The 27,151-nt window shown below is 32.6% G+C and overlaps 1 long non-coding RNA gene across 1 annotated transcript; it reads right to left on the reverse strand.

Moving 5' to 3' along the window:
• Positions 1–1,809: 1,809 nt before the first annotated feature.
• LOC128202047 (uncharacterized) lies at positions 1,810–24,411 on the reverse strand. Its single transcript, XR_008253574.1, has 3 exons — positions 24,349–24,411; positions 13,351–13,443; positions 1,810–2,289 (listed from the first exon to the last, which is right to left on the reverse strand). It is a non-coding gene; the product is annotated as an uncharacterized LOC128202047 (long non-coding RNA).
• Positions 24,412–27,151: the final 2,740 nt, after the last annotated feature.

Consider the following 27,151-nt stretch of genomic DNA (forward strand, 5'->3'; position numbering starts at 1 on the left):
TAGAATAACAAACAAGCTATTGAGCCACTATCATCATTTATCAATACAAACATTACATAATTAACTTGAATTCTATGCTTAATAGTACTTCTCGACATAGTAGGTCTAATATAAACATGAAAAAGATTAAAATCATGTCTAAAGTCCTTGTCACATCTATACTACTTCACTCGAAGTTGTCGACGAGTATGCGTACGCGTGCCAACTTGTCCGACTAAACTAACTTCGATTGAGAGGTCAACCGACAATTTTAACTTGACTGGGCAGCATTCGGAAAATTACGCCACATCTTCTCATCCAAAATACCTCAAAACATTAAGGTGAAGGCTTTTAACCAGTGCATGTTGCCCACGGTTGCCCATTTGCTAATACTTTAAGTTACTCAGCAAGCTTTGGAGAGGGCTTTGATCGAAGTTTCTTGCGTGATAGAATCAGAAATGGGGATATCGGCAAAAGAACCAAAGTGACCGACATAGTTCGAAGGGTAAGCAACCTTAAGTAGCAATAGGCTCTATATAGTTCGAAGAACCGACAACTGATGAGGAAGAAAGGTCCTTGAGTGGCGACCCAGTACGGCCAATCGCAGTGTAAGACGACCCCCAACTAGATGGAGTGATGATCTCTAATGCATTACAGAGAGTCAGTGGATGCAGTTAGCTCAGGACCCTTCCTTATGGTAGTCTATGGAAGAAGCCTATGTCCACGGACGGATAATGGCTGAAATGATGACCTATGTTCAGTTCAGTTACAAATACAGTTGTTCAACAAACACATGAGGGGCACAGAAGTAACTATGCACACAGCTATAACTAGTTTGGCAAAAATATATAACAATAATATCCTCGTTACCGATGAAAAAATTTTAACGATTGAAGAACACTACAGTAAGCAAAATGATAAAGTGTACACTCATAGTTCTAAAGAAGCTGCTCAAGTGGTCGGAAAGGTACAACGTTGTCATCATCCGGAATAAGTGAGTGTTTGGTAGGGCGTGTCTTATTAAGGAGTCATAAAACTAAATTTTTGTGAAAAAGGAGTAAAACTTCAGCCAAACTATATCAAGATACAGTCTTGGATCATGTTGTGAAACCTCTCAGCGATACACTTTTTAAAAATATACCGTTGACTTTACAGCAGGACTCTGCACCCGTTCACAAGGCACGAACTACCCAAGCCTGGCTTGAAACCAATGTTCCGGACTTTATAAGAGCTGAAGACTGGCTCTCATCTCATCATAAATTATGGCCAGTTTTAGAGGACCTGCTCTAAACGAAACGGTGACATTGAGTCTCTTAAAAAAATCTTTGGAGCAACCAGTGGCGAAATTTCCTTTGGAAACAGTGCGTAAATCCATAGATTCGTAGTCAGAAAGATTAAAGGCCTGTATAAAAGCCAAAGGTGGCCATTTAGAATAGAATATTTTTTTTATTTTTTGCTGAGATTTTAATAAATATATACCTAGGTATAAATTTTAGTAATATTACATAAATATAGTGGAATAGATATTACTAACGGGTTGCTATATTAATAGACAAGTAGTTAATGATATATATAATTATATACTATATATAACTATAATTATGACGACCTTGATCCGATAGTCGAGAGTTCTAGTCTCTCACAATATAAAAAATATTCATAAGTATACCCGTTTGTATTTTTCTGAGTTGATATATGTAGTATATTTTGTGTGTGATAAGTGCCATCAATCGCCTAGTTCTCAAGCAAGGATGTCCAGTGTGTATGAGGCCATATTCAAATCGAGACTTGAGCTGATTCTAAAAGTCCATTTTACATATTAGCCTGATCGGGAATCAAATCCGAGACATCAATTACGCAATGCAGTATGCTCACCACTGTGCCACTAAGGTCGTTAATATGTATCTATTCACAAACCGTTTACTTACGTTTGAATTTTTTAATAACTTGTAGCTTTCGTTTAAAGCATGTTTTCTATAGCAGTGATTTCTAAAGTGGGAATTTAGGCATTCCATAGAACCACGGTACGGGAAATTATTTATATTTGGCTGTTAAATAATACAACAGTTAAGTACATTATCATTTTGAAATATTTGTACTATGTGATGAGAAGAAATCATTACTGTTATGCAAGTAGGTAAATATTGATAATCAGCACCTTACTGTCCGGCTCGACCCACTGTGCAGAGATGTTGCATCTCTGTACCAACCATCTGGACGAGTGGCGGTCTTCCACTGTGCGTTTTTCAAGGCACTTTTTTCCACGCAGCTTCCAGCAGCAGTATTTCCAAACCGATATGACAACATAACCTTCAAGAAAAGAGCATGTTCTTTTTAAAAGGCCGTCAGCATACCTGCAATACCGTTGGTGTTGTGGGCGATCATGGGCGGCGGTAGTCACTTACCATCAGGTGACCCGCATGTTCGTTTGTCCCTTGTGTTATAAAAAAAAGGTAGGTAAAAAAGGACAGCGCGACGAGTTGTGGAAAATATGAGGTTCCATAAAATTAAAGGTATTTGATGGTGTTCTGTTACATTAATACTATAGGGAACCCTGTTCTACAGATATGGGCAATTTAAAATTTTGTTATGTAAAAAATGAAATGATAATAATCTGTAATTGTTCTTGTATTTAACGAAAAATTTTTTTGACAATTCTATACTTATAGAAAGTAATAATTTTCTCATAAAAAAATTAAGGAACATCCAATTGTCAAAATTACAAATATATTTTATAACTTATAATTATAATAAATATTAATTTATTTTATGTAAGTCATTAAACTTATTTATTCATTCATTTAAATAATAACTCAATACGTAAAAAAATTAAAGGGTACAAATATAATAGAAAATTCATAATAAGAGGAATTCTCTAATAATCTGTTTGTTTTGAAGATGAGAATTAAACGTTCAAGAACTATGGCCTAAACGCGTGCCAGAACATAATCAGTTGATCTCATAAATAAATTGTGAGCTTTGTATAGAAAAACAAAAGGGGGTTAAGTTATTAGGAGCGGAGAAGGGCGCGCGTGCCGGCGCGCGGGTGGCGTTCGTTGCATAGAGGCCGCCGCTAAATAAATCGTTTTCTGAGACAGATGACGCGCAGGAAGAATTCAATTTTTTGTTCAGAATATCCACTCTCGAATTAATGAGACGAGTGGAAGATTATGTAGCGATATTTATTATAACTATATAATTTTATTACAGTTCTTAGCAAAAATCTTTGTTTGGTCCATATGATCGAGTAAATATTTTTCATTTTTTATTTTTATTTTTATGGATATGACATAAAAATAATACGACAAAAAATTAAAACCTCTCATACAAAGTATTAAGTTAGTAAGTACCTAGTTTTAATATTCTTTTGTCATTTAATACTTTTGATTTACGAAATTTCCAACTTCATACATTATATAGTATGAGTTAGTAGTAATTTTTACGTATGGTTAACGAATTTTATTTCATCCTGTGTATATATAAATATATCTACATGTTTATTACAAAACTAACAATAACATGTTTACAAAGAATTGGAAAACCACGGGAATTATTCTTTTTTTTATAGCGCAAGAAGTTTTTCTTATTTTTAAAATTAATTTAAATAGATACTGTTTACATCTATGACTATGAGAAATCAGACAATAAATAACATTAAAGAGAATATCAAGAACCAATCTAAATTAGAAACTGTTTTATTATGCGTTTGCACATAACTGCAGCCTACCACTACGCTACAATAATGTTTTTCACATGGTGAGATTCTAATGGATTAAAAGTATGAATTGTATGCCATAATAACGTCTCTTGTATATATCGTGTAATATCTACATACAACTCTTGTAACTTCCATTCGATAAACTAGTTTCATCAATGTGCGCCAGTGTCTAAGACTACCTACTAATAATACAAGTAAGCGATATTAAAAAAAAAAAATTACATTAGAAAAAACAGAAAATTTCATCCACTTAATATAAACTTTTGTCTCTGATAATATAAACAGACTTTCATAGAGTTTGTCACGTCCGCTCTGTTGTCTGATCATTTAAACAGAATGATATATGTGAATCGACACGAGCCAACTGCTCCAGTTGTTCACGATATTTACGAGCGAGTCCGAACACGGCAAATACATTTGTTAATAGACACATTAGCAGTTAAATGCGCCAGCGTCTCTTCTTAATTGCTGACATATTGTTGTACTTACTTGTCACGTGATTGTTCTCTTCTGACAATATGTTTGCTATAATATATTGCTATAACGTGTTCAGTGAAAAATATTAGTTCCTATTTGTATTTTAAAGTGCCTTTACACAGATTATACTCCCTCTAGTTGCATTGTAGATATACAAATAACAGTAAGGGTAGGTAGGACAAAGAGAGAGAGAGGGTCTCTCTCAGTAATACCTGTGCTGGAGACGACTCTTTTTTTACAAGAGGAGGGTATAAAATTACTATTACCACCACACTGGTAATTACTGGTAGTATCTATTGTTTGGGTTGGGTGCAGGAGTTTATTTCAAGTTTTTCTTCTCTTGCGCGAGTATAGTGTCTTGGTCACTTTCTACTATATCTTTACTTACTTATAACCGTGTTTAAGGAATGTGACTAATAGAAAAAACAGATAAGGATACACTGATCAGTGATCAGCTTTGAAAATGACCTTATTTGGACAAGCAATTATGTATTGATATCGTTGACACACAGTCACAGATATTGTAGAGTAAAAAGGTTTTTTTTTATATAACTTAGAATGGCAAACAAGCTGACGGCCCACCTAATGGAAAGTGGTAACCGTCGCCTATAGACATGAGCAGTACCATGGACATAACAGAGTATACTGTTTCGCCCATGATACCCCCCATGCGTTGCCATTCCTGAGGACTCAGGTGTTGTTTCTCTGTACCCAGTAAATTCACGCCATATCCCACCCTTCAAACCAAAATACAGCCATGCAAACACAACTGCTTCACAGTTGAAACACGAATGGGACAGAGGTACCCAAGCAATCGACTTTTGTACAAAGTCTCCCTCTGGTAATATAAATACATAATGAGATGTTGATAATTTATTAAATTTAACGATAAGCTATCATATAACTTATCAGAGGTTATTGGCTTTTAAGGAAAATATTATAATTAGAATCCTTTCCTAAAGTAGAAATACTTATAGGAGTCACAGAAGAATAAAATAAACATCATAATTAACAATATTAAACAATGTACAGATACTTTTAAGTACATTATTATACGTAAGGGACCTAAATTTTTTATCATTTCCATTCAACATACCAAGCGTATCATGCTGTCACATAAAATAAAATTCGAAAGCAGTAGGTACCTAAACAAGCACCAGTAAGCGGTCTTGCCCTGTCATATTTGATTTTACTTAGGTACTCTTTATTATTTCATGGCTCGCGGGAGGTCTAATTGAAGTGAAATGTAAATTCAAAATAAAAACAATGCCATGCGCAATTAGCATAATGGTAACGTACGTTTTGTATTGTTTTAGTTCATTTGTTTGGTGAGTGCGTCGCTAACGAGGATCAAGTGGCGCGTGCGCTATACTACTGACAGGCTCAGGCGTAACGCCCTTTCTATACACCCTCATAAGGTCACTGCAAATATGTATAACCCATTATAATTGTTATACAATATTTCAATATCAAAGTCTTCTGGCATCTAGGCAAATCTATAAATACATTTAAATATTAAAATTTTGAACTTGTATAAGTCTTCGTATTATGACGGATTAAGAGTATAATGTGTCAACACTCCTTTTTATCTTTAGGTAGGACGTCATTAACATTTAAGAGAACAAATTATAATATACTAATGCAAAAGAGGGACACCTCGAACAAGAACTCTCTACCAAGCCTAGTAACATAATAATCTACAGCAATTGGCTTATTAAGAAAAAAATCTTGGCATCAATTTATTTGTATTTCGTGCACAACACATACCGTGTTAGTATGAATTATTCTAATACATTTTAATCAGACAAATGAACAGTAATTCACTCTACAAATTCATACAATTGTAAGACGTCTCAATGTCTGCCGGTTTCTCAATAAGTGAAATAGTGCGGTAGAATGCACTCGATTGAGATTTAGATAACAATGTTGCAATGAATTCCATATTGAGTCTTCAGTTTTGGAAAAGAAGAAAGGTTTAAACGGAGAAGAATGACGAACAGTGAGCGCGCAGACCACCGGAGTTGGCGGTAGCTTTGTGAATTGTGTCTATATCTACATATGGCACAATCATTGAGTGAGATACACTAAAATTACTTATTCTCATAGATTTAATGGAGCCGGTGTGTCTAGTTCTTTGTTACTCGTATATATATAAGAAGTAATGAGAACAAAATTTTTTGTAATTTCTCGTAATTATTTGTATATAATAACGTTACTACTGCAGTCTCGGAGGAAACAATAAAGAAACTATCTATATATTTAGGTAAATAAAAATATGTATTTTATAAAACAGAAATTATAAGTAAAGTACTGATCTCTACATTATTCGATATATAAATAGTCTATTTGACTATTCCAAGAGGTATCTGCCTACCAAGAGTTATTGAAATTCTGTTCATTTAAAAATATTATTAAACATATAGCATTTTACTATTTATCATCATTGAACGTTTGCGTTTATTCGAGCCTTTCTTTAATATGAATATCTGTAAGTTAAGTATGACAAGTAAACAAAATTATTAATGGCTATATTAAAACGTTCTTCCGAATAACTTTTCCGTTAATAGCGGAACGCTCGTATTGTCAAGCAGCCATTCATCGTAGTCCTATTGAATATCAATCAATACTTGTCTGAAGATCTCTTGTTCACGCATACTTTAACAAACAGCAAACAATATTGCAAGTTGCGCATCGCACCTCGACCTTTATGAAAGATTAAGTTTTACAATCTACTCTATGGTTCTCTTTTAGAGATATATTTCGATTGCACATTTAATGAAATGGAGGCGGCATTCCTTAACATAAGGTAGTGTTATTGTTGAATAATCTTTTGTATATGTTCAAGTTTTTTTTTTAAACCTTTTATTGAAATGTTTGGCTCTGTGCTAGTAATTCGATAAAAGAAATCCAGTTTCAAATACTTACAATAGTTCTTTCTTGTAGATATAATCGAGATTCAGAATAAACTATCCTTTATTCACGGTAATCTCATTTCTTTTTTCATTTTCGCTTGATTTCTTAAGATCAGGATAGTCCAGGAATCTTTTTGTCTATAATACTTATATAAAATTGTACATAACTTTGATAGTGTTACTGGCTTTCCGACGGCTTTGAATTCGATCATAATTCTTCTTTAATGAAAATTAAAAATATTAGGTATTATTTATTTTCTTAATACCACATAATCCTGAGTAAACATAGGGACAGTGTAATCCATGATTGCAATCAATCGAAAGAAGGAAAATATCTCGAGCTTTAAAGACAAAGGACCTATCTTTATCTTTATCGATCTGGGCATTTTTATATACTCATATATAAAAAATATACTCATACTAGCGAGCCGCCTCGGCTGCGCACGGATAGATAGAAAGACAAATTGGCACTTTTATTAGTAAGTACTTAGACCTATATTAAACGTAAGGCTATTAACACCGCGGTATTTTTAATATTATTATCATTTTTATATACGTTGTTATTTCTAAATGAAAGATCCGATTTGTATAATTTAAAATGGAATTTATTTACATTTATATGATCAATCTTTATTATGAAAATATTTAGGAATATTTATCAATATAAATAATATAAATATATTAAAAAATATTAATACATAGAACAATTTCTGATACCTTGGGTTATATTTTTGCAACTTTGACTTCCCTTTTTATTTAAATAATATATTGCCTATGTTGCTCGGTTAGAAAATTTATAAATGAAAGAATTTTTAAAATCGGTTAAGTAATTTTTGAGTTTAATCATTATAAACAAAAATCATGATATCAGCCATTAATTCTCCACTGCTAAACATAGGCTTCCCACTTGGGAGGTTTTGCTAGTAGTTGCCACGCTTCGCAGGCGAGTTTGCAACCGCAGTTAGGCTTTGATGATGTGTAGTAGAGTGACCCTGCTGCGTATTTCTCGACCATTAAATTCCCTTAATCGCCTCCTACGACACCTACGGGAAAGAAAGGGATGGCCCATTCTATGCTGGGACCACACGGCAATGATAATGATATGTGATAATAATGTCCCAAGGTTTAAATTTATTATATAGCTTTTAGCCACGACTTCGTCCGTGTGACCGGGATAAAAAGTTGCCTATATCCTTTTTCATCTATTTTAGTACGTGTATACCACATTTAATTATGATTAGGTAAGCCGTTAAGGAGATATGAGGTAACAAACGAATAATTTTTTTACATTTATAATATTAGTAAGGATGGTTTATTTTCTGAATTAGATATTTGGTAGTATTAAAGAAGTACAAGAGGAAACACTAATTTCTGTAATCATGTGGAACTGTCAGTTTACTGTGCAACTTTTGTTAATATAAAACGTGACGTTCCAAGATAGCTATCCCGACACTCGATAGCCGTAACTCCGCCTCGTCACGTCCCAACCAAGACGAGGTAAGCTTCTGTTATTTGCCAGCAATACCACAAAATTATCCATTAGTATATCAATCTTATCGAAAATTGCTTTCAACCTGTTTTTGACTTAGCTATTGTTTTTAAATTGAAATCACGTCGATCGACAATATCGATTAAGCGGGAGTTTCGCTTTGTAGGCATTAGCGTGGTTGCTCTTCGCCTTGGGTTCACTGTTTAAGTGTTTATTTTTATTTTTTTATGATAAATGGCTAACAAGCTGATGGAAAGTATTAACCGTCACCTATAAACATGAACAGCGCCATATACGTCAGAGAATATAAGATTGCAAGATATTCTATTACTGTATGAAATAATACAGTTTATAACCATAAATCTTATAAATAAAATTACCAAAATAATGAAACATTTAGATTTAGATAAAAAAAAAGGATTTTTGATTTATTTCGTTGTGATATTGCTGATTTAATTTCATGCATTAAAATATGAATACAGTATCTATTGTCACTGTTTAGAATTTTTATATACATACTGATATAAATTGAGTAATAACTTGTAACTGTACGATATCTATATATGGGAGATATTCAAGAAAAATTGATAAGAGGGGTCTTAAAGTTGAAAACAAAGAATAAATTGTATCCAAAATTAATAATTATTATTGTAAAAGAACAAGAAAATATTTAGTTCCAAAATACTATAATGTATTACCGAGAAATATAAGATTATTAAATAATGTCACAATAAAATATTTTAAATAAAAAGTGAAAAAAAAATTATAGATCAGTATTAGATTTAATTTGGATGGTGAATGTTGACCATAATGTATAGTGATGATTGAGGACAGCACACACTATCTAAAATACAAGCAAGTGGATGGCAAATTTTGTTACTGGTATAAATAAGTACACATTGGGGGAAAGGGATTGTTAGTAATGGAAACTGAGAATTCCATTGCTAGCAATATACCCAACCAGGTCGACCTCCTAGCGGTTCCCCCTGGAAACTATCACGGTTAATTCCTGATGAATTCATGATGATGGGCTAACTGACCTGTTTTCATTCTCATCTATCACCCTTCACTGGTGCTCCGCCAGCATATCCCGTTAGCGCAGACCATACCATTTTCACCCATCAAAAAAAAATAAGTACACATTAGTATATGCATGTGTATATATGAATATGTGTGTATATGTATGTATAAAGATATAAATTTAGTATACAGAATTAGGATATAAGTTCATAATTGTTTATAAAGCTGTATGTACAAAAGCGCATAGCTGCAGTTTAGTTTGCAGTTTCGCGGCACTAAGAATATGTATTGTCTATGTAACTGTTTACTTGAAATAAATAATAAAAGCAATAGAAGTCAAAACATTCATTTTTAGAAATTTATGTATGTTTTTCAGTCTGTCTGTCAAATTGTCTGTCTCATGCAAAAACTAATTGGATCACCAAATTTGATGTGTTTTCACAGTTGTGTGCCTGGAGGTCTAATTTAAAATCTGGTAGCTATATAATTTGTTTTGATACACCGTACAGAAGTAAAAGTTTTCCTATTTTTAAAATTCATGCATAGGACGCAGGCAAAAAGTTCTTAGTTATAAATTTTATAACTTATTTGTATTATATGAGGAAATTATCATTTTGTAATTTTATACTTTATAAAAACAGTTGAAACGGAAATGAACATTTGTCGAAGAAAATTTAATTGGAGTCGTCATATGTTTACATTTTAATAAATGATATAACAAAGTCATTAAAGATCGCTTAACCCGTCTCGAGCACAGTGCGTTGCCCGCCCCCATCCGCGCATTTCAAGCCCATAACAGGCCTTTAGAACTTCAACACACTATATCATCGCATCGGTCACGCGCGCCTCGCTCCAATTTTATCCCTCCATAAAATAGCACAACGACAGGAAGGGTTGGATTTTAATTACGATATTTTTCTATTATTTTCTCCGCTGTCTTAGTTTCGGGCAAGGGTCGTGAGACATAATAAATTCTATTTTTTATGAGGTCACGGTTAACCCTCTTGATAACGTTTATCGCACATCTGGTGGAAATGAAAAAAGGACGATGGCTTCACGTTTTATTACATTTTCTAAATCTATCGTCGTCCTTGATTGTCTCGATCAATTGTAGCTTGTCGTACCTACTTATTTTGTCATTGATTAATTATACAAAATAATTAAATTAAAATTAAGTTTATTGTTCAGATACACTTATTTAGTTAGTCTAATTTATTAGACAAATATAATAAACAAATAGTACATTTAATATCCTGATGTAGATATGTAAAATTAATTATATTAAACTTCCAAAAAAACTTAATATACCTAATATAGTATCGCTAAAGCCTAACTGCGGTTGCCAACCCGCCTGCCAAGTGTGGCAACTACTTGCAAAACTGCCCTTCAGAAAGAGGACTTTGCTTTGCAGAGGACAATTAATGGCTCATATGATAATGACAAAATTTTTGATCCACAAAAATTTAACTCTTGATAAAATTAACAGGCTATCAGGATGAGGAATAAACCTTATCAATTGCGAAAATAATTATTAAAATTTACTAAATATCACTAAACATTATCATTATTTTCTATATAGATGTTGCAACTTAAAGTAGTCTGCAGGTTATCTAATTCCTCGGCAACTTATAGCAGATATAGCGTTTTTTTTTAATGGTTGTAAATGGAATGGTAACCCCGCTCGCGCTATCGGAATACACCGACGAGGCACCAGTGGAAGATGATAGGTGAGAATGAATGCAAGTCTGTTGGCCCACCATGATGAATTTGACAAGCATTAAACATGATTGTTTCCAAGGGGAACCGCGTGGAGGTCCACCTGAGAGGGTATATTGCTAGTAATGGGCCTATAAGACCCCATTACTAACAATCCCTTTCCTCTCGATATAGCGTATTCGGGGTCTTTACTCTTTACATATTTTTTTTTGTGTTGGGGTATTTTTAAATTTTTAATAAATCTTGATATGTTATTACAATCATTAAATAACCACCAAGGATCTGGAAGTAAAAAATATTCTAAAATCCCATCATGAGATCTTATAAAATATTTGTCTGTAAAATATGTGTTATAAAAAATAAATTGAAATTATAAGGTTTAATAAAAAAATCGCCTCTATCAAATAATGTTTCACAAATGTTGGATGCAATGATGCATGTGACTGCATGAATGAATGCACGGGTCGGTACACGGTGTATGTCACACGAGAACATGTCACGGCGATCTGTGTCACCATGCACGAAATAAAATCCAGTATTGAGTGCTCCGCTTAACATTTTCAACCGATTGCCCACGAGAAGCGTGAGCGCAGATAATTTTATTGATCACCTAGTCACTAGTGTCATTATACATTAGTAAAAAACTACTAAAAGGGTTTAGCTGTTGTTGATAATATGTATGTACTTATTAAATCCTGCAAAAAAGAAAATAATAACTGGTAAGAACCTGGTAAAGCCTCGGCCTGACTTAGAAGGCATAGAATACATGTATTCTGTGTGGAAGGTGCGGTTTCAAATCTTGCTCGCTTACTGGTACCATTAAAAAATTATGTGAATATAGTTATGTAAATATTTTTTTTATTTTATTTTATACAACTTAGAATGGCAAACAAGCTGACCGCCCACCTGATGTAAAGTGGTAACCGTCGCCTATAGACATAAGCAATACTATGGACATAACAGAGTATACTTTTTCGCCCATGCTTTGCCATTCCTGAGGACTCAGGTGTTATTCCTCTGTACCCTGTAAATTCACGCCATATCCCACCCTTCAAACCGAAACACAGCCATGCAAACACAACTGCTTTACGGTTGAAACACGAATGGGACTGAGGTACCCAAGCAAACAATAAAAAATACTTATATAGCTATATACAGGTTATCATATTTTATACTTACACACAAATTGGACATTAAATCAATATCTGTATATTGCCATTATGCAAAAAGGCATTGAATCGAAAGGATTGTGCTGTCGCCAACGGCTATGAATAATTATAATTCGTTAGTAGCAAGAATGGATTTGTGTACTTAAATGATTAAAGTTATTTGAATACAGCTTTATAGCGATAGGTGTACGCGAGTGGGAGCGCTGTACGCAAATACAGATGTTCACACTTAGGGATCACTGTTGCATTGTTCACGCAGATCGATATAAGCTTAAAGTAAAACTAATGGAATGGGAAATATATAATTAAGTAATAACATCACAACGTCTACAAATGCTAACTGCAACAATATTTCAATTCTATTGCTTGGTTTTATAACACTTTTCAAATACTAAATAAAGGTAAGTACATACCTACTGATAGTAGCGGAAAATAACCGCTACATACATTTATAACCGTCTAATAAATGCTTAGGTAAAAACTAGCACGTGACAATAAATAATGTCTATTAGGCCTTACAAACGCTACCAAAAAAGGTCTATTACTAGTTGGATTGTATAAATACAAATATACATAGATACATTAAAACTGTTGGAGTAATGTCGACGTAGCGTATAGCCCGTGAATCAGTGATCAATCATGAGCCACGTGTTTCGGAATCGGACAGTTTTCGATAAAAAAGTGTAAAAAAGTAGCATTTTTTGGAGAAAAAATGTTCCAAGCTTTAACAATAAGTTTGTAGATCGCGATAAATGTAGCCGTACAGAAGATAAACAAATATTTGTGCGAGGGCGTAGTGAAGCGTAAAACAGGCGAACAAAAGCATTAAGCGAGGATTAGGATAGGCATTACTGTTATTTGATTACTTACACATACGAATATGAGAACATCACTTGGATCCTCTTTTCGTCACACAAAGAAACGATCCTTTTCAGTTAAGAGGATTTAAGTGGGTGCAGGAGCCTAAACAAACAGGACTATATTAAAAAAATATGTTATTATCTTGTACTTGATAATGTTGAAATAAGCTATATATTCGACTTTTATTATGATACTTAATTATAGTTATATGTATAACGTAGTTTACTACAGGTTATATCTTTTTTTTTCTTTAAATATGGTAGAGTATTCAAAATAATAAATTTGTTATTTTTTTTTATTACACATATTATTACGAAACATGGAACGGTAAACTAATTGTACATGGAGAATAAACTATCAATTAGTTTCACCATCTCTAATAGACATGAACTTCATTGACTATACTGTGACGTCCACGGTACTTATGATCTCATGCCTTGCCAAAGCTCAGGTCTTAGTTGTTATGGAATTTCCTCTATTCATAGCCATACATGCTGAGTTACTTGGTAGCAAAATACGAATTGACTATATTTCTGTTCAACTCTTATAATCCTTTTTCCGGGTATCTATAAACACGAATCAATATAAACCTATATATGAATAAAGAATAAATAAAAAGTGATATGTATGTAATTTTTTTTATGGGTGCAAATGAAATGGCAACCCTGCCCGCGCTAACGGGATACGCTGGCTGAGCACCAGTGAAGGGTGATCGATGAGAATGAAAACAGGTCAGTTATCATGATAAATTCATCACAAATTAATCATGATAGTTTCCAGGGGGAATTGCGAGGAGCTCGACCTGGTTGAGTATATTACTAACAATGAGATTCTTAGTCTTCATCACTAACAATCCCTTTCCCCCTGTAAATATATTTGAATTTCATGTGTTTTTTATCCGGCTCACCTAGACAAGTGGCAAATGAATCTGTCGATTGAATCATTTTGATTATCGCTAGCCTAAAAAAGAACAAGACAGCAAACGTTACTGTTTCATTCTATCTCATGAAATCACTAGAGATAACTATTCTATCGATTGATTCGCTTGCTACTTATTAAGGATGACTGATCATTATTAAAAAATATCACAGACATAAATTGACAAAAAAAATGGTAACATTATATCGCATAACGTTACAGTAGGTACCTTGTAATGTTATGCAAAATCTTTGTCAACTCAGAATCGATTTCGATGTTCCTTACTTTAACCGAATGTATTAACAAGATTACCCTTCTTACCTTATATGTTTTATATGGGTTGACCGAGTATTTGTATTAGCGCATGCGCCAGCAATGGAATTACGAGTATCTACATACAATACTATGACCATAGACTACTATTTCACGATCAATAAACTAGGATGTGTATACTATATACCTCACATGATAAATATTAACAATATTCCTTAACTCTACATGTTTTAAGAGTTTTAAAGGTGACTATGTGTCTTATGACGTTTACTGCATTATTACCTAGTGTTTCGATCAATCCTGGGCTAATTTTTATATTAAAACTTTCCTTTGTACTTGATTTTATGTAATTTGACACATATTAAACCACCTTTTTGTCGAAAACAACAAAAAAGTATGTAATAATAATAATTTAATATTTAATATTAGGTTACCTAAAAAATAAATTAATGAATTAAAAAAATATTCACCTAAATATATAGAATGAATTCAAACATTATCCTTTTATCTATGTAATTATTAAAGCCAATAGGCTTTGTTGATAATTATAGGTGAGCATTATAATACGAGTTGGATCTACTTACAAAACGAAGTAGATAGTACTTAATTAAGAAGTATTTCCTACTTTTTGGTAAATTTAACACGTGGCACTACTTACTTCTATACTTAAATAGATAAGTAGGTATATCCATTTGATTTTAACAAAAGAATTTTGTTAATTTTATCGGCGTTGAATATTAATACAATAATTCATGACGTCATGAATTTTGGCATATACATTGAAAATATCCTATTAACACACTGGCCTTTGTTAAAATGTTTGTCGTTCAGATTACGTTGAATTCACACGTTCGTGCAGCATGATGGAATAAAAAATAATATTTGACTAAATCGGTAAAATATGGAGCGATAAGGTACTAGCATTAATCATCAGACACGCGTGAAATCAAATTACCGTTTACCAGTCACAAGTGACATGAAAGGGTTGTTACTACTTTGCGTGACCAATAACCCTACAACCCCAGTGTTATAGATCTCTTTCGCACTTGCGACTAGGGCTATAAAGAAAAAGGATAGAAATATTATGACCATATATAAACTACACCACAAATCAAGAATTGCGCAAATAGAAAATGCAAACAAATATAGTCATGAAATGAGTTTTGTGGAGGCAATAAAATAGGAAATTATTTGTAATGAAAATGTCTGTCACGCTTTGAGGTTTATAAACTCATTGTCATTTAGATGCAATAATATTAGGGTCAGACGGAGTGAATATAAGAAGAAAAATTAATATTTTTAAATTTAAAGATTTTTTTATTTAAAGATTTTGAGTTTCTTCAGGTATTGTACCCTGAACTGATCAGTCAGTGAAACTTAAAATAAATTTTATTGTACTATGGATGAATATATTTCACATGATAACAATAAAATTAAGATATTCTGATGAAATAATTATTTTCATAAAAAAATAAGTCTCATTTTTTCCTCAACTAAATCTGAAAAATATACATATATAAAAACATAACAACGATAAATTTCTGTATCTTATGTATTTTACAATAACAGAGGTAATAAAGAAACACCCTACAAACTACTTTTATAAGGGAAAGTAAATTTACGCATCATATTTCATCACTTTATAGTATAAAACAAAGTCGCTATCGCTGTCTGTCTGTCCCTATGTATGCTTAAATCTGTAAAACTATACAACAGATTTTGAAGCGGTTTTTTTAACAGATAGAGTGATTCAAGAGAAAGGTTTATATGTATAATACATGCATAATATAGTAGAGGAACACTGACAATTTTAGAGGTTTCTTATGTGATATCGTAAATAAACACATTTTTTGCGCTTACATTACAAACACTGGCTGATCTCTACGAGATAAATCAAAATAATATACTACAGTATTGTACACCTTAAGGTCAACAAAAAAGTCCGCGATGGTATATGTCTATCTCTTAAGGATAACCCACAATAACCATTTTTTATCTTATACATTTTACGGGAAAAAATGGCTTATTTACGAAGTGATTTTAAGCAATACAGCATTAATTTTTATCCAATTAAGTACCTTAATTACATTGTTTATTTAATATAGATCAATATGGTCCTTTACAGCATGTAATTTAAATGATTATTTCCGAAGATATTACAGATTTAAAGTGCAGGGACATAGCGGTGCGGCATTGCACCCGTACAAAGCCGGGGCGGGTCGCAAGTTAGCATATAAATATAAAAACTATATTAGTTTCTTTACTTATTTAAACAAAATATTGGAATAACATTTCATCGATATTTTTATACCTAAATGCTATTTCTATTTATACTCAGATAATAATGCCATCATTCGGTACATATTAATAATAAAAATTGAGAGAAATAGAAAAACTTAATCTCATATGGTTTGACGGGGTAATAGCAGGCGTAATAGAATAAAGTACAAAAGTGCTGTCTGAAAACGGTGCGTTCATGTCAAACATTAATCCCGCGATTGACTTTTGTAAATGGGGGCTCGGTTTTTAATTATAGCAAATGCTCCAGTCCAAAGTGAAGGCGGACGGGAACGGTACAATGCTAGTGATTGACGCAAATTACCTCTAATCGAGAAAACCCAGGAATATGTGTGTAAATTTCAATTTATTGCCCTGTTTCTGTATTATAATAACAATATTTCGTGCAAAATTAATTAATAATTTATAAATGTCTATATGCATATAAACATAACGTTATCACCTTTCTTTAGAAAAAATAAAATATATATCTACCAGTTTCATAAATATTTTATTATAACAAACTATACCTATGTAACACTGTTGATATACCAATAAATAAATAAATATTTTTCCGTAATTTTTAGGGCCAACCTATAGCGCCATAATACAAATATAAAAGTAAATAATTATAAATACTTAATTGTGTTCATTCGAATTATATTTATTCAAATTGTATTTATTCTTATTTTTACTCGAATAGTTACTACTTTACGTACGTTTTTTGAAGTCTCAGATTGACCTTACCATATGCTCTACAATAAAGGCATAGGGTTGAAAAAACGTGCTCAATTTAAAATAAAATTTAATTGTATTTTAATCCTAGCGATAAATGTCAATCAACCTCTCTGAGATACATGTATCACGAAAGCTTAGTTCACGTCGTGTCGCGCCCCCGTCGCTATTCAAAAAGGATTTTGAGCAAGGGTGAAATTAAAATGTCAAAATAGTAGCAGCAGACTGCGAGGTATTTGTCTCCGACCTTTATCAGGAGCCTTTGTGCATTTAATACAGTGTCTGGCGTGAAAAACGATACCGTTTAAGCTCCTTTATTCATTAGAAACGTAAACTACTATGTACATAATAATATAAAGAAATACGTTCTACCTGCCTGTTTTAGAATATTTTTTAGTTAACACAAAGTTGTTGTTTGTGGCAGTGCAAGATATACTTTTAACAAAGAATTTTGTTTACAGATTAACTGTTGGAACGCTATTGCCTACAAGCTGGCAAGTAATTAATAAAATAAATAATTCAAGCTTACATCATTCCATCATGAGCTATGAGCAGGAGTAAGATGCGTTACCATCTCTATGTAGCTTATAAATACAAGGTCAGATTGTTTTCTGAGGAATTATTTGAAATGATGCCTACATCCACTTTTTATCATTGCACTGCTCGCCATCGACAAGGAATTCATCCTCACATGCTTGAACTTAAATGGTCACGTGCAATGCGGTTTCAAAATGTTCTCCAAGCTATGGAATGAGTTCCCTACCGAAGTTTTCCTTAAAGTCTACAGTATATGATTTTTCAAAAAGGGTAAGGGTAAAGGTTCTTTAGGGTCGGCAACGTGTAAGTGAAAACCCTAGTATTACAGGCATCCATTGGCGTCTATAGGTGATCGTTCATCATTAGACAGGCTGTGCTTGTATCACATTTTTGTGGTATAAAAAAGGATCTTAATTTCTTAGTAGCTATTTATATTTGGTTAATTTTTATTGATATTTGAATTTATATATAAAATATAATCTTTGTACAGAAATTGTAGGTATATATTATTTCTAAATCAATTTGACCAACACTGTAGACGTAAAATAAGATACATTATTGAAAATATAAAAGGTATACAGGCTTCTTAATATAAAAAAATTAAGTACGAGTTAGACTTAGCCAGTTTTTTTTTTCGTACTAATTATAATTGAAAAAAGAAATGTTTTGTAAATAAAATTATGTTTTTGTGATGTAATTACAAATGTACGATTTTTAGTTTTTTCTTTTAATTGTGCTATATGACATTGCTTCTCATCAAATTTCATGATTCTAGTTCAACTGGAAGTGGACAGGCACCCTATCAATTTTGATCCCCTTAAGGCAGTAGTAGTGCAAAACAGAAATTAAAATAAATATTCACATCATATATATATATATATATATATATATATATATATATATATATATATATATATATATATATATATATATATATATATTTGAAAGATACAATATTATTACACATATATATGTTAAATACAAAATATAAATATCAAATAAAAAGATATATGCCAATTTCGCGACAAGTTTGAAAAATAGTTTGATTCAAATTTGTTGCCAATTATGAACCCTACTTGTATAATAGAGGACGCAGATATATTATGACGCAGATATGTCCTAATGTGGTTATTTTTTTTTTTGTAATTTAGAATAACGGACAAGCTGATGACCTACATGATTAATTGTGAACAAAAATAGCATTCTTGTTTACAATTAATCATGTAGGTCATGCTTCACAGAAGTCATAAAATATAATGTCGTCATATTATATGTGCTTTACTCACTTGCATTTCTAAGAATTTTTATGCCTCTCTTTTTTGATTCTTCCTTTATTACTGAATACCCTTTAAATTATATTGCATTATCCCACGCAAAACACTCCAATAGGCGTAGGTCAATGTTCAGCAGTGGACAGTCAACATCTAACACGATAACGGATGATGATAATGATCCTACTCTTAAATTGAAATACAGCTAAAGAAGCACAGATATCTTATGGCAAAAAGACGAGTGGACCGAAGCAAACGATTTTACTGCGCAGTCTCTCTCTGCTAAGTTGTTTTCTATTTGTTTTAATTAAAGTCAAGAAAGGAATAAATCTCTTGTTTCAGAAATTTTATTCGTTTAAACACTTGGACGCATGTTTACTTTACATTAAATAAATATAATACTTAAAACACTAATAATAAATTCAGTTGTTTGTAATTTCACTTCACATTCCTCAAATATCATATTCTATTCGTATTGCATTTATTTGTTTGGATATTGAAAAGACTGAGTGGGCACAGCGAGGGTACAGAGTGCAAATAAATAATTACACACATTCTGTAGATACTTGGCTCGGGGCAGTCGGGACGCCCGAGCAGGAGCATGCCTGCCACAGGGGTGCAGCAAAGCACGCGGGGACTGACTAGTGAAAATTAATTTACATTTTTGTAGATATACGAAATTTTATTTAAATTAATTCGGCTATCTAGGTGTTATTGAGTAACAAATTCACACTTAGATAATAAGATTTCTTGATATGTAGTTATGTAAGCGTACACCTAGTTTTTATAAAAAAATATTGAAAAAAATCTGATGAATCTGAAAAAGCCGGACTTTTCGGTTACCCCAATGTTATAAATTTTATTACTATAGGAAAAGTTTTCTTTATGATTATAAAACTATATGCGTTTATATTTTTTTTTTTTGTAAATTGATAATTTCTTCTTGCTGCTTTATGTCAGACTAGAATAATTACCATGCATTGTTCACCGCTATCCTTCGTAATGGTAAATTTTGGAAGACACCTACCTAATTTTTGTTATTTTATGGAGGTGCAATATAGTTTAATACATGGGGTAAATTAGTCCACTCTGTTTCACTATCATTTCCTTTTATAAAATTTAAGGTATGCTAGTGTATAACTTTATCCGTGGGTTCAATGCCGTATACATAAAAAAAAGCATTTTTTATTAATACGACATTATAGCACGATTTGCGTTAGGACTAACAGATTTATGCCTTTTACAAAATAAATATAAGATGAATTACATGGCATTTATCTCTGATATCTATCACTACCTAATATCGGCATAAAGTGAAGAAGGGATTGGCTGTCAGGTCGGCCTCCACGTGGTCCCCCTTGGAAACTATCATGCTGGAATCCAGGTATATTCATCACAATGGACTAACTGACCTGCTTTTTTTTTACCTATGCTGGCACCAAGGAGAAATAATAAGTAATAATAAATGGTAGGCATATCTGGGCTAAAACGTAAGATACTTTTTTCCCAGATGACGTGGACTAGACCACGACATGCATGTATATTTGTAGTAAATTTATATTTCGTAGGTTATTACAGAAAAATAAATCTTCAAGTATTAAATTATTCTGTAAACTATCAAATATTCCAAATATAACCTGAAGTACATAACGAAGCAAACTTTAAAATTAAACTTTGTTCCATAAAATGTGTGACAATCTTAATTAACTACTTACTTCTTATAATATCTGAAATTTCTACTTTTGAAGCTGGTACAAAATATTTCTTCTCCAATTCATTTTCATTATAGAAGTAGATACGCGCTAATTTGATAGTGGATTTAAAAATAATGACGGTCACAAAAAAATATAAGGACTTTATGTAATGTAGATGTTAACTGGTGTACTGCGAACAATAAATAAATTGACTATCGCTATTGTTAAATTGTCAAAGTAAAAGATTAAAAAAAAAGTTTGTTTTTGAGAAAGTATTTTAGCCCTTTTGGAGGCTATTAATTTATGCCCTAAAGAACTCACCCACTTATTACATCGATCGAAAGACATAATGGAGACATTTCTATATGTATCTGCTTATCACTTAACATTTATCAGTTAGCATTTGGCGGAAAATAAAGACGAAACTGTTAATAGGAAATGAAGGGCGCAGCAGAATAAATGCTTTTGTGCGACATGACGTATTTTAGTGTGTCAATTAGAGTTCTGTATACTGAGAACACAGCGTGTGGCGGCGCGCTCCGCGGGGCACGCAGTTGGGCTCCGAGCCATGCCCGTCCCTAGCCTCATTGCATATTCTGACAAATTTATTGCATTGATTTATAGTAAAATGACTTCGCACATGTTAAATATCATTATTAACGGTTATTAACGATATGTTTACTGCCTTCATTATTAAAGAATTTATTTAAAAAATACTTTGACACTATCCTTTTAATATTTAAGTACCTACTTACATTTTGTCAAATGTAGTACCTATATACTTACGTAAATCTAAAATTTAAAGTACTGACCGATCTGCGTTGCGACGTATTAAGGTACAGTACGTATTTATTTAAAAGATACGGTACTAATTTTCAAACAATGCTTAGGTACCATTGTGTTTCCAAAATAAATGTTTGATCTTTACAACATGCAGTTAGCCCATTGAATAATAATTTATTTCTTCCTTGAATTTTATTAACGTTACAACAAAAGGTGTTCAGAAAACCTTTTTTATGGGCTGCAATAACCTATAGACGAAAAAGCAATTATGATTTTGTTAGCAGTCGCTACTATAAGCGCCGATGTTACCTGCTGCGCTGCACTATAATTACATCGTGAATGACATTTTCAAAGCTTTTGAAAACGATAACACGGAAGCTGCGATAAAAACTTAAAAAACTTAGCGAACATTGTTACTATAATGGATTTGGGAGTAAATATTGAGTAGGCACAAAACAGGGTCCGACAACCCTTAAATATAGTCCGCGGGGTGCCATTAGCCCGGCTCAAAGAGTTGGGTGTCGCCGACGGTGCTGCGAGCGACTTTGTAAATCTAATTAAAATATCAATATGTTTACTGGAGTCCGTGTCGACAATTTGATTTCACGCTTCACGCCCTCACCATTGCATTGCTGCTGTTATTCTGTTAGTATTCATCGCAGTCTAAAACTAAGGGGCACTAAAAAGAGCAGTCGCTATGAACATCACAAATAATGTGCATTTGAAATAGATAACTTATTTTATAAATTTTCGGAAGGAACATCGATTATACACATGTCATGATATTTTTATAAAATTAGAACACAATAAAGTCTACGATTCGGCTATGAAACTGTCATGCATTCTTGTAGAGCGGCGTGAAGGGCTGTCTGTCGACGCGTTATCCAAACTACCCTTATTTTCTTACATAATAGATCCAGGTAGCAACACAAACAGCAATAAAAACGTGACGTATCAATTGCATTTTTTGCCAAAGACGTAAATTCGCACAAATCAAACATTGAAGTGTTAAAATTTTTCGATAACAAAGCCTGAAAGTCGATGAAGTTGACAAGAACGAAGCACAAGGCGCATTGTGTCACAGAATCATTAGTTAGCAGACGTCACACCCTGTCACACCGATTTTGCTTTACAAGAAGGTTCAGACGTAAACATCCTCAAGCAAGATTTATGATGCACAAAATTATTTATTTAGAACTTTTTTCAATAATCACAACGTACTTCTAAGTAAGTAGGAGTACACTCGCTAAGTTATTAAAATTTAATCAATATCATTGTTCTAAATATAATAAATATAGACAAAAATTCGTTTTTTGTAAGATCATTTAAGCACACATGGTGTAATCTAGTCACAGGTTTCACAACCCATATTACGTCATATACCTAATAATTTAGAACAATATTTCGATCTGGTATTGTAATGATGGGTACATTGTTTTACATGCTGCATTGCTCCCAGGTATGATAGCAGTCAAGCCAACAGGAAATATTTTTTTTTGAGTTTCAGGTTATATCCAGACGTTTCTCATAATACAGGTTACCTTATTTAAAAATTGACAATTGGCATGATTGTGTAGCATCTACGTAGTATTTATATTATTCGTAATATACTATCGACTACTATTAAAAACTGTTGAAATATTTAGATAGATCATGTAATGTGTAATGTACTCTACCTACTAAACTAAAAACTAGGTTAAAAAAATTAAGCTTTCAACAGCTCGATCCGAAAGGATTTTAGCTCACGTCTTTCAACTGTGTTGATTACGTTTTTAGTCACATCGAAGAGAAATGCATTCGCATTTTTCTACTTACCTACCTAGTAGTTAAATAATTATAATAAAAAACAAATGTTGCAATACACGGCTGGAGCGATATTTCATCGCTCTATTCTCTCGCAAAACGTGAACCCTTTTTTTGTTTTCTATTACAATTGTCACCCTTTCACTTCCATTTCAATTAAATAATGTCTGGTCATTTGGGACACAGGACTCTGTGTGTTGTTGCGCAGTGCGCAGTATCGTGTTCGCGCCTCCCTTTAACCCTTAGCGCAAAGTGCGCGTCATCCTGTGAGCACATTAATCACTTCCATTATTAAATGTGTTATTGTGTTCATTTGAAGATAACGTTTTATAAACGGTGCCGTCCGTCTCTAACAAAATAAGCTTCTGTAATAACGTGTAAGGGATCCGCTTGGAGAGAGATTGTCGTAAAAACTGTTGATTAATGATAAGTAATGGTTCATTGATTGAAATATTAAGCGGATTTATTACTACAAAATAATATTGATATACGAGTAGTTATTAGAAATATAGTATGGTATCAAGATGTAAGATATAGGTATAATGCAACTATTAAGCAATATTAAGGTTTTTACGCTTAACGGGAAATCCCACATACCGAAACAATCAATAGGTTCTATTGTGGAAAGATTAATTAAGTAATGACGTGCATCAATATGAAGACTGGACAACACACGACGCTTCTATAATTCGATACAAGGACATGCGATACGTTACCGGCGACAGAACCTGCCTCAAGGCTTTGTAACGGTTTTACCAACACGCGCATCTCATCCGTCGTGCTTCTGTCTATAGCTCAGTTTGTAGCGATTGAGGCTCTTGAAATAGTCACGAACAGGAATTTCCGATCTCGCTTGATATGACATTTGTGACGCAATCTCATCGAGGTCTGCCGGAGGCTCGGCAAGCCGTAGACTTGTTTCTGAGAACGACGTAAAAGCCATCACGTCGATTAAATCATCGTTTTCCTTATTTACTTATGTAGATTATTTATATCTAACGCTAACCAGGTACGTTTTTCCCATGTCTTAAAAAATATGTTAAGTACAAATGTAATAAAACAGTGTATATATATATATATATATATATATATATATATATATATATGTAAATCTAGATAATATCCTTATTGCTTAATCTTTAATTAATATTATAAATGTGAAAATAAGTTTGTTCATTTGTTTGTTAATTATATGGCATGGAGAAGGATATAAGCTACTTTTTTTATTTTATTATGTAAAAGCTAGTTTATTTATGATATTATACTTGAGCATAGATAGATCAGCAGATTTCTACATATTTTTTAAATCCAATGAACAGTTAGTGCAAGGATGTAATCCATATTCTTCGTTAATAATTTATTGTATAATTAAAATTACTAAGTGAATACGTTTTTTACGCATAACTAGGTAATCAATGACGTTTCACGATGACGGATCATTTTAAGCCGGTTTGCATTCTACTCTATCTATATAAGAGTTTATACAGATGTATACAGTAGGAATTGCCGATAATGACTCACAATCAATTGTAATGAACAATGCATACAAATACGTTGGGTTAAATTGTTATTATGTTAGGTACGAATAGGAATCTATTCATATTAAAAACTGGCCAAGGGTATATCGACCACGACATAATAGGGTTCTGTAGTTATGTTCTTCATTATATAACCATTAGTGACTTGGTTACTAATACGTACTTACATGAAGAGAAAGGGGTTGTTAGTAATGGGGTCTAACTGTCTCAGTGTTAGCAATATATCCTATCAGGTCGACCTCCACGTGGTTAATTCTTATAGAATTCGTCACTATAGACCAACTGACCTGTTTTCATCCGCATCTATCATCACTCACTGATTCTCCGCCAGCATATACACCGCCGTTAGTACAGGCGAGGTTACCTATCTATTATCATTCATTTAACAAATACATACATATTAACATGAAGTGTAATTTTTTTCATTATGTAAAAGTTTACACCTACAGTACAAATATCATAGTGCTTATATTGTAAATAGAACTTTGCATCTAATACTGGATATATTAAGTACAAAGCTCCAAGTTTTTTTTAAATGTATTGGTATATATATATATATATATATAAGTATGTACTTCTGCACTTCTGATTAAAAAATTAAATCTACCTATATCAACTTTTAAATGAAATTGTTTTTAGTGTTTTGAATTCTGGAGCTAATTTATAAAATTATTTTTATACTAGAATCTATATATTATTTTTTTTACTAGCTATTACTTATTATTAGATAAAGTGAAACTTAGTGAAAAGATTCGAGAAAGAATCTATTATATTTAATAATACTAGATCGGAATGATGAACTTGTTTAGTTTTTCCAAGCTATCTATCTGAGTACAGATATATTAATAATAAAATAGATACCTATTTTTTATTTTTTATCAAAATCGATCGATCGACAAGAAGAGAAATTAAATCTAATATTGCTGAAGACATCGCGTAACATAATACTCACGAAAAATACAAGTGGATTGATTCCTCTTTTCAAAGTCGCTTCAAATTGAGAGTATAATTACAGTTGTATATAACTACTTAATTACAATATGGACGTCAATATCATAAAACAAAATAATTTACTGAATAATTTAGATTCGACGATGATGAACAAGTCAATCAGAACACGTAGCTACCTACAAATTTGTAATTAGAAAACGTTTGTCGATAAACTAATAACAGTAACAGGTTTAGATATAGTAGTACCTACTCTATTTTAGATAATTTAATTTATTCAGATTTTGCTACTCATATAAAAAAATTATGACACGTAGGTATTTTACATTACGTAAGCTTGTCTGGTTTATCCCGTGTTTTAGAAATTGTGGTAATTAATTACGCTGGCCTGTTAATTTTTCCCAACGTTACCATTTGAAAATTTTAGGACTAATCTATTACCGCACAATAAAAACGATTGGGTTTAGAAACGTGTAGACTACAATTAGTTTCTAGTAACTACTAGAGACTAGAAATTGGATCAACAACCAACAGCGTTCATTAATGGCACTAACAAAGATTATTTTAACAGATTCCATACGTGTAAATCCAATGAATTTTCCTGTAGTCTACTACGTAGGTAAAATAGATTTTAGATATGGTGAATAAGGTACTGCTCAAATCTATAGGCGACGGTTACCACTTTCCATCAGGTATATACTGACGGCCCACCTGATGGAAAGTGAAACCCGCCGCGTAAAACAAAAATCTCAATAGATGCCAATCCGGCCCAACACGTTCGTAACAGTCTGCAGTTCGGAATTGTACAGTTTAACAAAAGCTAATTTTGTTGCATTTTATTGCTTTGAAATAGGATCAGCAGTCATTAGGGCGCTTTTTGCCACGCCTTTTATTAGGGTGTCGTCCGAAGGCCACGCGGTAAAAGACAAAGCACTGACCGGAATCACGAGCATAAACTAAGTTTGACGGCTTCTTTGCTCTTTTATGATCACCCGGTCGTTTGTTTCGACGACTGAGAATCGATCCTCAATAA

The sequence above is a fragment of the Galleria mellonella genome, unplaced genomic scaffold (genome assembly GCF_026898425.1).
Source record: "Galleria mellonella isolate WM207_F2 unplaced genomic scaffold, CSIRO_AGI_GalMel_v1 utg72, whole genome shotgun sequence".
NCBI classification, from domain to species: domain Eukaryota; kingdom Metazoa; phylum Arthropoda; class Insecta; order Lepidoptera; family Pyralidae; genus Galleria; species Galleria mellonella.